The sequence below is a fragment of the Vicia villosa genome, linkage group LG3 (assembly GCF_029867415.1).
Source record: "Vicia villosa cultivar HV-30 ecotype Madison, WI linkage group LG3, Vvil1.0, whole genome shotgun sequence".
NCBI lineage: Eukaryota > Viridiplantae > Streptophyta > Magnoliopsida > Fabales > Fabaceae > Vicia > Vicia villosa.
Genome location: NC_081182.1, coordinates 63,767,688 through 63,778,249, shown reverse-complemented (window position 1 = coordinate 63,778,249; position 10,562 = coordinate 63,767,688).

The window sequence follows — 10,562 nt, the reverse complement described above, 5'->3', positions numbered from 1 at the left end:
AGTTCAGAGGCTTCAGAAGTTCAAAGAGATTTGAACGAGGAGAATCTTCTGGTGACAGAAGATCTGACAAGAAGAAGGTTGTCTGCTATGAGTGCAATGAGCCTGGACATTACAAGAACGAGTGTCCAAAACTTCAGAAGGAGAATCCCAAGAAGAAGTTTCATAAGAAGAAAGGTCTTATGGCAACATGGGATTATTCTGAATCAAAATCAGAATCAGACTCTGAAGGAGAGCAAGCCAACTTTGCGCTGATGGCTACAGAAGATGATGGATCAGAATCTACATCAGAATCAGATTCTGAAGAGGTATTTTTTGAACTATCTAGAGAAGAGTTAGTTTCCAGTTTAACAGAACTTCTGGAACTCAAGGCTCATCTTAGTATCAAATACAAAAAGCTGAAAAAGCAGTTTGAATTTGAAACTAAGAAGCTGGAATTGGAAAATTCTGAACTGAAGGAAAAAGTTTTAAATCTATCCAAAGATAGTGGATCTCCTTCTGAAACAGAAAAATCCATTCCTAGCATGAATCATATTCTGAAAGAATATGACTCGAGTTTCAGAAAGTTCTTATCTAGAAGTATTGGCAGAAGTCATCTTGCTTCTATGATATATGGTGTTTCTGGAAACAGAAGGTTTGGCTTTGGCTATGAGGGTGATACCTCACATAAATTTGAACCTATTGTTGATCTGAAGATCATATACAACCCATTGTATGATCAGTTCAAATATGGCCATGCACGTGATATTAGGCTCACTTCACATGCACAAAGTTTTAACACTGTTCACACCAAGAAGCATGTGACACATCCTAAGAAATATCATGATGACAAACCTAAAGAATATCATGTTGTTCCTCCTGTTAAATATTATGCTAAACCCAAGTTCAATCAGAACTTGAGGAGAACTAACAAGAAATGACCCAAGAAATTGTGGGTACCTAAGGAGAAGATAATTTCTGTTGCAGATATCCTTGGAGGCAAAGAGGACAAAAAGCAAAATGTCATGGTACCTGGACTCTGGGTGCTCGCGACACATGATGGGAAGAAAGTCTACATTCCAAAACCTGGTGCTTAAGCCAGGTGGAGAAGTCAAGTTTGGAGGAGATCAGAAGGGCAAAATCATTGGCTCTGGAACCATAAGTCTTGGTAACTCTCCTTCCATATCTAATGTACTTCTTGTAGAAGGATTAACGCATAACTTATTGTCCATAAGTCAATTAAGTGACAATGGTTATGATATAATCTTCAATCAAAAGTCTTGCAAGGCTGTAAGTCAGAAGGATGGCTCAATCCTATTTACAGGCAAGAGAAAGAACAACATTTATAAGATTGATCTTTCTGATCTTAAGAAGCAGAAGGTGACTTGTCTTATGTCTGTTTCTGAGGAGCAATGGGTCTGGCACAGAAGATTAGGACATGCTAGCTTGAGAAAGATTTCTCAGATTAACAAACTAAATCTGGTCAAAGGACTCCCAAATCTGAAATACAAATCAGATGCTCTTTGTGAAGCATGTCAGAAGGGCAAATTCTCCAAACCTGCATTCAAGTCTAAGAATGTTGTGTCTACCTCAAGGCCGTTAGAACTCTTGCACATTGATCTGTTTGGCCCAGTCAAAACAGCATCTGTCAGAGGGAAGAAATATGGATTAGTCATCGTAGATGATTATACCCGCTGGACATGGGTAAAGTTCTTAAAACACAAGGATGAATCTCATTCAGTGTTCTTTGAATTCTGCACTCAGATCCAATCTGAGAAGGAGTGCAAAATCATAAAGGTCAGAAGTGATCATGGTGGTGAATTTGAGAACAAATTCTTTGAGGAGTTCTTCAAAGAAAATGGTATTGACCATGATTTCTCTTGCCCCAGAACTCCATAACAAAATGGAGTTGTAGAGCGAAAGAATAGGACTCTACAAGAAATGACCAGAACCATGATCAATGAAACCAATATGGCTAAGCATTTCTAGGCAGAAGCAATAAATACTACGTGTTACATTCAGAATAGAATCTCTATCAGACCTATTCTAAATAAGACTCCTTATGAATTGTGGAAGAACAGAAAGCCCAACATTTCATATTTCCATCCTTTTGGATGTGTATGTTTTATTCTGAATACTAAAGATCATCTTGGTAAGTTTGATTCTAAAGCACAAAAATGTTTCCTTCTTGGATATTCTGAACGCTCTAAAGGCTACAGAGTATACAATACTGAAACATTGATTGTAGAAGAATCAATCAATATCAGGTTTGATGATAAGCTTAGTCTTGAAAAACCAAAGCAGTTTGAGAATTTTGCAGATTTTGATATTGATATATCAGAAGCAGTAGAACCAAGAAGCAAAGCTGCAGAAGCTGATAGTCTCAGAAGCAATGGATCAGAAGATCAAGTTGCTGCATCTTTAGAGAATCTCAGGATTTCTGAAGAGCCAACAGTTAGAAGATCACCCAGACTTGCATCAGCTCATTCAGAAGATGTGATTCTTGGAAAGAAAGATGATCCTATCAGAACTAGATCCTTTCTAAAGAATGACTATCAGAAGTAGCGATCAGAATCAGGAGATGTACAGTCTTTTCAAAACAACACAGCTGTCACCTATGAGTTTCTGAAATTGAATGCATGTCCGTACGGTCAGTACAAAGCGTGCAGTTGAAAAGACGCCGACCTAGGTAACTGTGTTAAATCTTTTCATTTACCATGTTCTCTCTCTCTCTCCAAATGTCATTTCACATTAAATGCATAATGATGTTTTTTTTCAACTTCTTTCAAAACAGTTTTCTTTCTTTATTTTTTTTTAAATCGTTTAAATAACCCGCGTCATCTTCATTTCTTCTTTTTCTCTCTCTCTCTCTTTTGTGTATCTCTTTCGTTGCATTTGTTTTCAAACCCTAGTTTCTGATTTGATCTCAAAGCATAATCATCATGAACTCATCTTCAAGTTCATCAAACCTAGCAGAAAGTCTCACTTCTACACAGATTCTTCTACGCAAATATGGGTATGCTCCTTTGAAAACTTGCATGATTCACACAGACGAACTGGAAGTTCTTTGTGAATGTGCTGTGGACTTCGACAATCTTAGAGCAAATGGTTTTCTGTGTGACGTCAGAATATTGGAGCAAGGATGGTCGAAATATCTTGATAGACTGGTTGGACCAATTTATCCTGAACTTGTGAAGGACTTCTGGGTACATGCAACGGTTACCCCAACTGCTATAATTTCCTTCGTACTAGGGCATGAAGTGGTTATTACTGAAAAACTCATCAGGAAGTTGTACAATCTGAATGATGAAGAAGTTTGGTCCGGCTTTCGACCTGGAACGGTTAACTGGCATCAAGTTGAAAATCAAATCTCTCTTATCTTCGGAGCTGATTCTCACAAAACGGGTACTTTGAGGCCGTTTTATCAAGTATGGGCTGAGATTATTCTGGGTTCTCTTCACCACAGAAAGAAGATGTTCTCTCCCTCCGCCTACATCAGTCCGGATCACAAGTACACTCTCTTCTGCATTGGCAGAAAGATAGAACTCAACATCTCTCACATTCTATTTGAGAATCTGAAGACTTCTATAGTTGAATCAAGAGAAGATGAAAGGGCGAAGTACCCTCATATTCCTAGAAAGACTATTCCTTTCGGAAGAATGATTTCAGACATTCTGATTGAAAGCAAATTACTGGACTCCATCAGAACACTTGATGCGTCCCATTTTCTTGGAGTAGTTCAGGGTCCCATCTTCAATGGTGTGGATTTGTTCAGACTAGAGCTCATCCAGAATGTATCTTCTGTGTGCACAAGCTTTCCTGACATTCTGTCAAGAAGAGTTGCTGTTGAAGGTTTTGTCTCTTTGTTTCATAATGAACTTCATCAGGTTGTCAAGCTTTACCTGGAAGATTGTGTTAGGAAGCAATCAGATATTGATCCTGCTTGGATCCGTGGCAGAGTACTTCTGTCCAAAGCTGATCTTCTGAAGAAGGATCAGAAGGAACAACAGGCAAGGCTAAAAAGAAAGGCCCGAGAAGATGAGGCTAAGACAGCCAAGAAGCTGAGGGTCACCTATGACCCTGACAAGGTGGACTCTGCTGAACGCAGGGAGAAAAGGATCAGAGACTCCTTTCACAGAACCAGATATTCACATGCTTCTTCTGAACACGTCTCCAGGCAGGTTTTTACTCCACCTCCTTCTGTCCCTAAACCTTCTCTCCAATCACCTCCATCTGAACCAAAAGTAAACTTCACTTTACCAAACCCTTCTCCATCATCTCTTTCCTCTCCCATTCTAAACCCCACACCTCTAAGTATTCTTCCCCCAACTCCTTCTGATAAATCCTTCTCACCAATTCCCTTTACAAATACTCCATCCTCTTCTCAACCTATCTTTTCTGACATTCCATCCTCATCAATCATTATCTCAAATATCCCTTCTTCCTCATCCACCGCACCTCCACCTTCTATATCCCATCCCTTACCTACCAGAAAATCCAAACCCTACTGTCTTCTCTACCCTGACTACAAATTCACCTTCAATCCGCCTGAACCTGAACCTGAACCCTATACCTACCTAGAACTATTCAGACATGAGGTGATTAGCAGTCTAGACCTTCTGAAGGATGCCTTCCTAAATGGTCTGGATGATGTTTCTACAAGAAATCTCTGGAAAAGCTTTCGCAAGGATTTTCAAGTAGAAGCAATGGGAGTACAGAAAAGACTAGTGGCTGCTGCCCCTGGTTACCCTGGTTACCTTCTGGAGGGTGATAATGGTATATACTACCATCCTCTCAGAAATTGTATTGCTGCTGAGGAGAAGCAGTTTGTGGATGAATTGGAAGAAGCAAGACTGGCTGCTGCATTGGAAGCTAATCCTTGCAGAGAGATTGTGGTCTGGATACCTCAATATCCTGTTCTACTTGGGGATTTAAAGACTCTCTTTGACTTTTTGAGGGACAACCCTTCTAAGAAAGACCCAAGCTTGGTCATTCCAGAAGTTGTTGACCCACCAGAAGTTGAACGTCCTTCTGCCCCTAGGAATCTAGCTGCCATTCTTCAGGCACTTGAGAATGGAGATTCTGAGGTTCCTGCTGCAGAGTATGGAGATGCTTCTATGCAAGAAGCAGATGTAGAAGATCATGTTGCTGAATCAGTTCCTGTTGAGGAAATCCCTGCAAATGATCTATCAATGGAAGCTACAGATCACAATGCCATCCCGTTGGATAGAAGCTGTGAAGCTTCTTCTGATGAACCTTCCCGTCTTGCAAGGACTCTGGAAGTTATTCAGAAGAACCAGAATGAGCAAAGCTCAGTCAATGTTGAGTTTAGAGCTTTCATGGAGAGGCAGAATGAGCACAACAATGGGGTTCAAGATATGCTGGCCAAGATCTTGTCAAGGCTAGGGTCATCTTAGATTGAGTCTTAGTTGTTTTTTTTTCGTTTTTTGCTTTGCTGCATCTGTTATGTGCATCTTCATCTTAGCTTATCCTCTTGTACTTCTGTCTTTTTGAGCTTCAATGAAAATTATCTTTTTCTTCCATGCGTTTCCTTTTGAATCTTTTGTGTTTTTAATGCTATGACAAAAAGGGGGAGAATATGTGATAAATGATTTGATTTAATCAGTTGCTTTACTAACAGAACTTGCAAAGTTCTATGCTTTAAGTTGTGTTGTTGCAGGAATTGAAGATTCAAGATCAACATAAGAAGCAACAAGATGAATCAAGCTCTTGGATTCTTGAAGCAAGCTGAGTGCTATGAAGCTTCAGGATCAGAAGCAAGAAGGAAGAATGTTCAGATATTCTGATGATAGAAGCTCTTGGATTCTTGAAGCAAGCTGAGTGCTATGAAGCTTCAGGATCAGAAGCAAGAAGGAAGAATGTTCAGATATTCTGATGATAGAATATGATCTGAAACATTATGTCTATCTGTTCTGATACATTTTATATGTTTTGATACATTTTATATGGCTCTGATACATATTATGTGTTCTGAAACATATTCTATGTTCTGACTCATTCATGCTGACTTTTGTCGTTTAGCGTTGTTCTGTAACATTTCAGGATGTAGAGATGCTCTGATGATGCTCTGGTACATTCAACAATGTTCTGATACAATCTAGCATGAAGTGATGTAAGAAGATCAAAGAAATTCAAGTTCTGAAGCTGTCCTAATGGAAGCAACAATCAGAAACCATGAATGTTCTGAAGATCAAGCACTGTGAACGTCTCTACTGAAATACTCAGGGAAGTCTTTTATTATTAAAATTCTTCTAGTATTAATTTCAGGGGGAGATTATTCATCTCAGGGGGAGATTGTTAATCTCAGGGGGGGACATATTCACATGCTTATGTTTTAGCTGTGTAATTGTCTTTAGCCGTCTGCTCTTTCTGATCGCAAATTCATATCATTTATATATGTTTTTGTCATCATCAAAAAGGGGGAGATTGTTAGAACAAGATTTGTTCTGATCAATATTCTTAGTTTTGATGATAACAAGGATATGAATTTTGTGTGAGATAATGTGGTACTCTAATACACTGCAATTTCCTTTTCAGGAAATATATAAAGAGTATGCACAAATCAGCGCTCAGAAGCTTTGACTCAGAAGGTTCAGCATGCAACATCAGAACATGGTCTGGCAAGACATCAGAAGATGGTTAAGCAGAATCAGAACATGGGTCTATGGAAGCATCAGAAGAACTTGAGATCAGAAGCAGAAGCACTGAAGTTCTCATGGTATCACGCTCAGAAGCACTTCAAGGTCAGAAGACAAGAAGATGCTTTGCACCAAGTTGTTTGACTCTGATGATATTCAAACATCGTATACACAAACATCAGATCAGAAGCAAGTACAAGATGGCAGGCTACGCTGACTGACAAAAGGAACGTTAGAAGCTATTAAAGGCAACGTCAGTAGACACAGCGTGAACAAGGCTCGAGGTAGTTGACAAAAGAGTGAAACATTAAATGCAATGCTGTAAGGAATACGCAAAGCATTAAATGCTCCCAATGGTCATCTTCTCAAATGCCTATAAATATGAAGTTCTGATGAGAAGCAAGGTTACCAATTCTGAACGAACTTATTCTGAAAAACTTGTTGAACCGCTGTTCAACTCAAAGCTTAGAAACTTCATCTTCATCAAAGCTCACTACATTGCTGTTGTAATATATTAGTGAGATTAAGCTTAAACATTAAGAGAAATATCACTGTTGTGATTATAGCTTTTCAGAAGCATTGTAAAACTCTTATTTGATTACATTAATTTGTAAGTAACTAGAGTGATCAAGTGTTGATCAGGATACTCTAGGAAGTCTTAGCTTGTGTCTAAGCAGTTGTAATTAGAGTGATCACGTGGTGGTCAGGATACTCTAAGAAAGTCTTAGCTTGTGTCTAAGCATTTGTTCCTGGAGTGATCAGGTTGTGATCAGGATACTCTAGAAGACTTAGTCGCGGACTAAGTGGAAAACCATTGTAATCTGTTGCGATTAGTGGATTAAATCCTCAGGTGAGGTAAATCACTCCATGGGGGTGGACTGGAGTAGTTTAGTTAACAACGAACCAGGATAAAAATAACTGTGCAAATTGTTTTTATCGTTCAAGTTTTTAGACTACACTTATTCAAACCCCCCCCCCTTTCTAAGTGTTTTTCTATCCTTCATCATACTCGGGGGGCTTGTTCCATACTTGGGATGTTTGCAAGGACGCGGCCTGGAATGATCTCTGAATTGAGGTACTTATGTGAGCTACCCGAGGACTACTTTTAGGTTGTGACCGGGTACCCAAGTCGGCTGGTAGGCAGGAGCCGAATACCACATATGGTCGCATACCAAGGACGCACAAAGGGTCATAACATAGCTTGGATGTAACGCCTAGCTGTTATGTGTAACTCGGTCATAACGACGTTTAAATGTGCCATTCATGGCTTGATCATAAAGACGTAAAGAACATCTATAACGATGGGAAGTCCAAAAGGAACCTCTTTAATGAGGTTATAGGGACTAAATCAAGGCTATAAAAGGGGGCTCCCGCAAGAGGGATAAGCAAGACATTCATTCTTGGAACAAAGTGAATAGTACACTTCTTACGAATCCCCAAAGCTCATAGCAATATCGTCGAGTTTCCAGTTTCCCTCACCTCTGAGGGCAAGCTCCTCTGAACCTAATTTTTCACACAAGAACAATGTTTTTCTTAGATCTTCCATTATTTCCTTGAAACCTAAGAAACAAGAAATTTTCTCTTCTTCTTCCTTAGAGGATGGGTATAGGGCCTTAGTCAAACTCACAAGGGAAATCCAATGGATTCACTATATACTAGCTGACTTTCTTATATCTATTATTAATTCTTCGATGCTCTTTTATGACAACAAATTTGCAGTTTATGTTACACACAACCCTACCTTTTATGAGAGGACCAAACACATCAAAATTGATTGTCATATAATATGATAAAATCTTCAGCAATGTATCAACAAGCTATTACTAGTTCCATCATCTTCTCGGCTTGTTTATGTCTTCCCCAAACCATTATATGTTATCTATTTCAAGTCTTTTGTTTCCAAGTTGAGACTTTGCAATTTACATAGTCCAACTTAAGGGAGTGAATTACCTATATTAGTTTGTTAACACTTTGTTACAGTTAGTTATAAACTAGTCAACGTATATGTACATAATTCACAACTCTATTTGTAAGCAAGTTGTTTTTTAATTTATAAATGAAGAAAGTCTTCTTTCCGGTCTTTCTCTCTTTTCTTATGCATGTGTGTGACATAGTAAGACATATTATAAAGATCAATTCATATAATAATTAAAGTTTGTGGTAAATACCAATATCATAAATAACAAAATTATATATCATTATTAGATCAAAGTATTAAATTAAAGCATGGAAAATTAATTTAACCCCAACAATAAAGAGAAATTAGCTACAGATACTTATTGTAACTTACAAGAAAGTAAATGAAGTAGATGATCAAAGACTCGATGATCGATCCCTCGATGATTTTTGTTGTACTCACCTTGATTCCTCATTCTCATAACACAATTTCTACCATTAATTTCTATGATAGTCAATGACTACACGATTGCCTAATGTCGCAGTCATAATGTTACAAGATAACATTGTAATTGGATGAGCTTTTGAGTTATTCATAGGTTTCATGTTATTGCAATTTTGCTAAGGCTATGTTTGCGAGTTTGGAGGAGAAGGGAGGGAAGGACTTTGAAAATAGGAAGAATTGAGTGAAAAGAATAAAAAGATTGATGATTTTGGAGAGTTTGATTTTATTCATAACACCAAAAACCTCATAAAATGGGAGAACTCAAAAGTTGTATTGAATAAGGATTTTGGAGGGCTTACATAAATTTTCCAAATATCTTTTAGGTTGTTACTATTCTTAAAATTAAAAATTTAGTAATGATAATGACTATTTTATCATTCTAAACAAAATAATTTTTTCAAAAAATGTTAAATATTTTTCTATATTTTTTAAAAATTTTGTTTTCCGAAGTCTTCCCCTCCTCTCCCCTTCAAACTCGCAAACATAACCTAAGTGAATTGACCTTTCATCATGAGAAAGTAAATCTAGTTGTGTTTAAAAAGTCTCTAAAACCGACATATTTTTCTAGGCGAGGATAAAAAAACGTCTAACAATTTTGTTAGTGCTTTACTTCCAATTCTTCTTGTTCTAGATTCAGTAGGAATGACAATTGTACCTATTTTCAGCGGGTACCATAAAAAATCACTTATAACAGATAGGGTAAAAACCCGCAAAATGGATACAGGCATGGTCACAGACAATTATCCACAAAAATAAATGGATACTGGTACCTTACCTAGCCCGACCCATACCCACACAAAATGTATTTATATATTTTTACTTTTATTATTATAAACACATATATGTTTATCAATTTTATTAAATACATCACTAATAAATTTGTACTCGTTTTAATAAAAGACATTGTGTATTTCTTAACTCAACAATAACATTCTTGATTTTTTTAAATATTATTAAAAAAATTAAAATTACATGATAAATTACAATTGATCGATAATTTTTTATAAAAAATGCGGGTAAATGGGTACGGATATGAATACTTAGGTACTCATAGAATATATACACAAATATAAAAGTTGATGTACACGCGAATATGAGCTCGGATACAGAATTTTTTTTAAACTGCATATATATTAGACAAATATTATACTATCCTATCCAAATCATGTCCTTGTGGTCCCTTAGGATTCACTAAGCTAATGATTTTTGCCTAGCTAGTTGCTTATAGCCTGAATTCTAAGATATTTTAATCTTTGATCTCCTGATTCTCCATTCTTTATATTTCTCTTGTACTTGAACTCAACATATTAAAAAGAAATAAAGTTGAAGAGGAACGTCGACCTCTGAAAACTTATTGCTTTTTCTTTTTAAATTCCAACATTTTTCTCTATAATTTAATTTTTTTTTTTTTATGTTAGTTCAACAAAATATTATTGATTAACATGAAATATAACACCTGTCAATTTTAATATGGTCATAATAACTATGCTTTTTCGTCTTTATAAAATGAAGACCTTCTATATTTA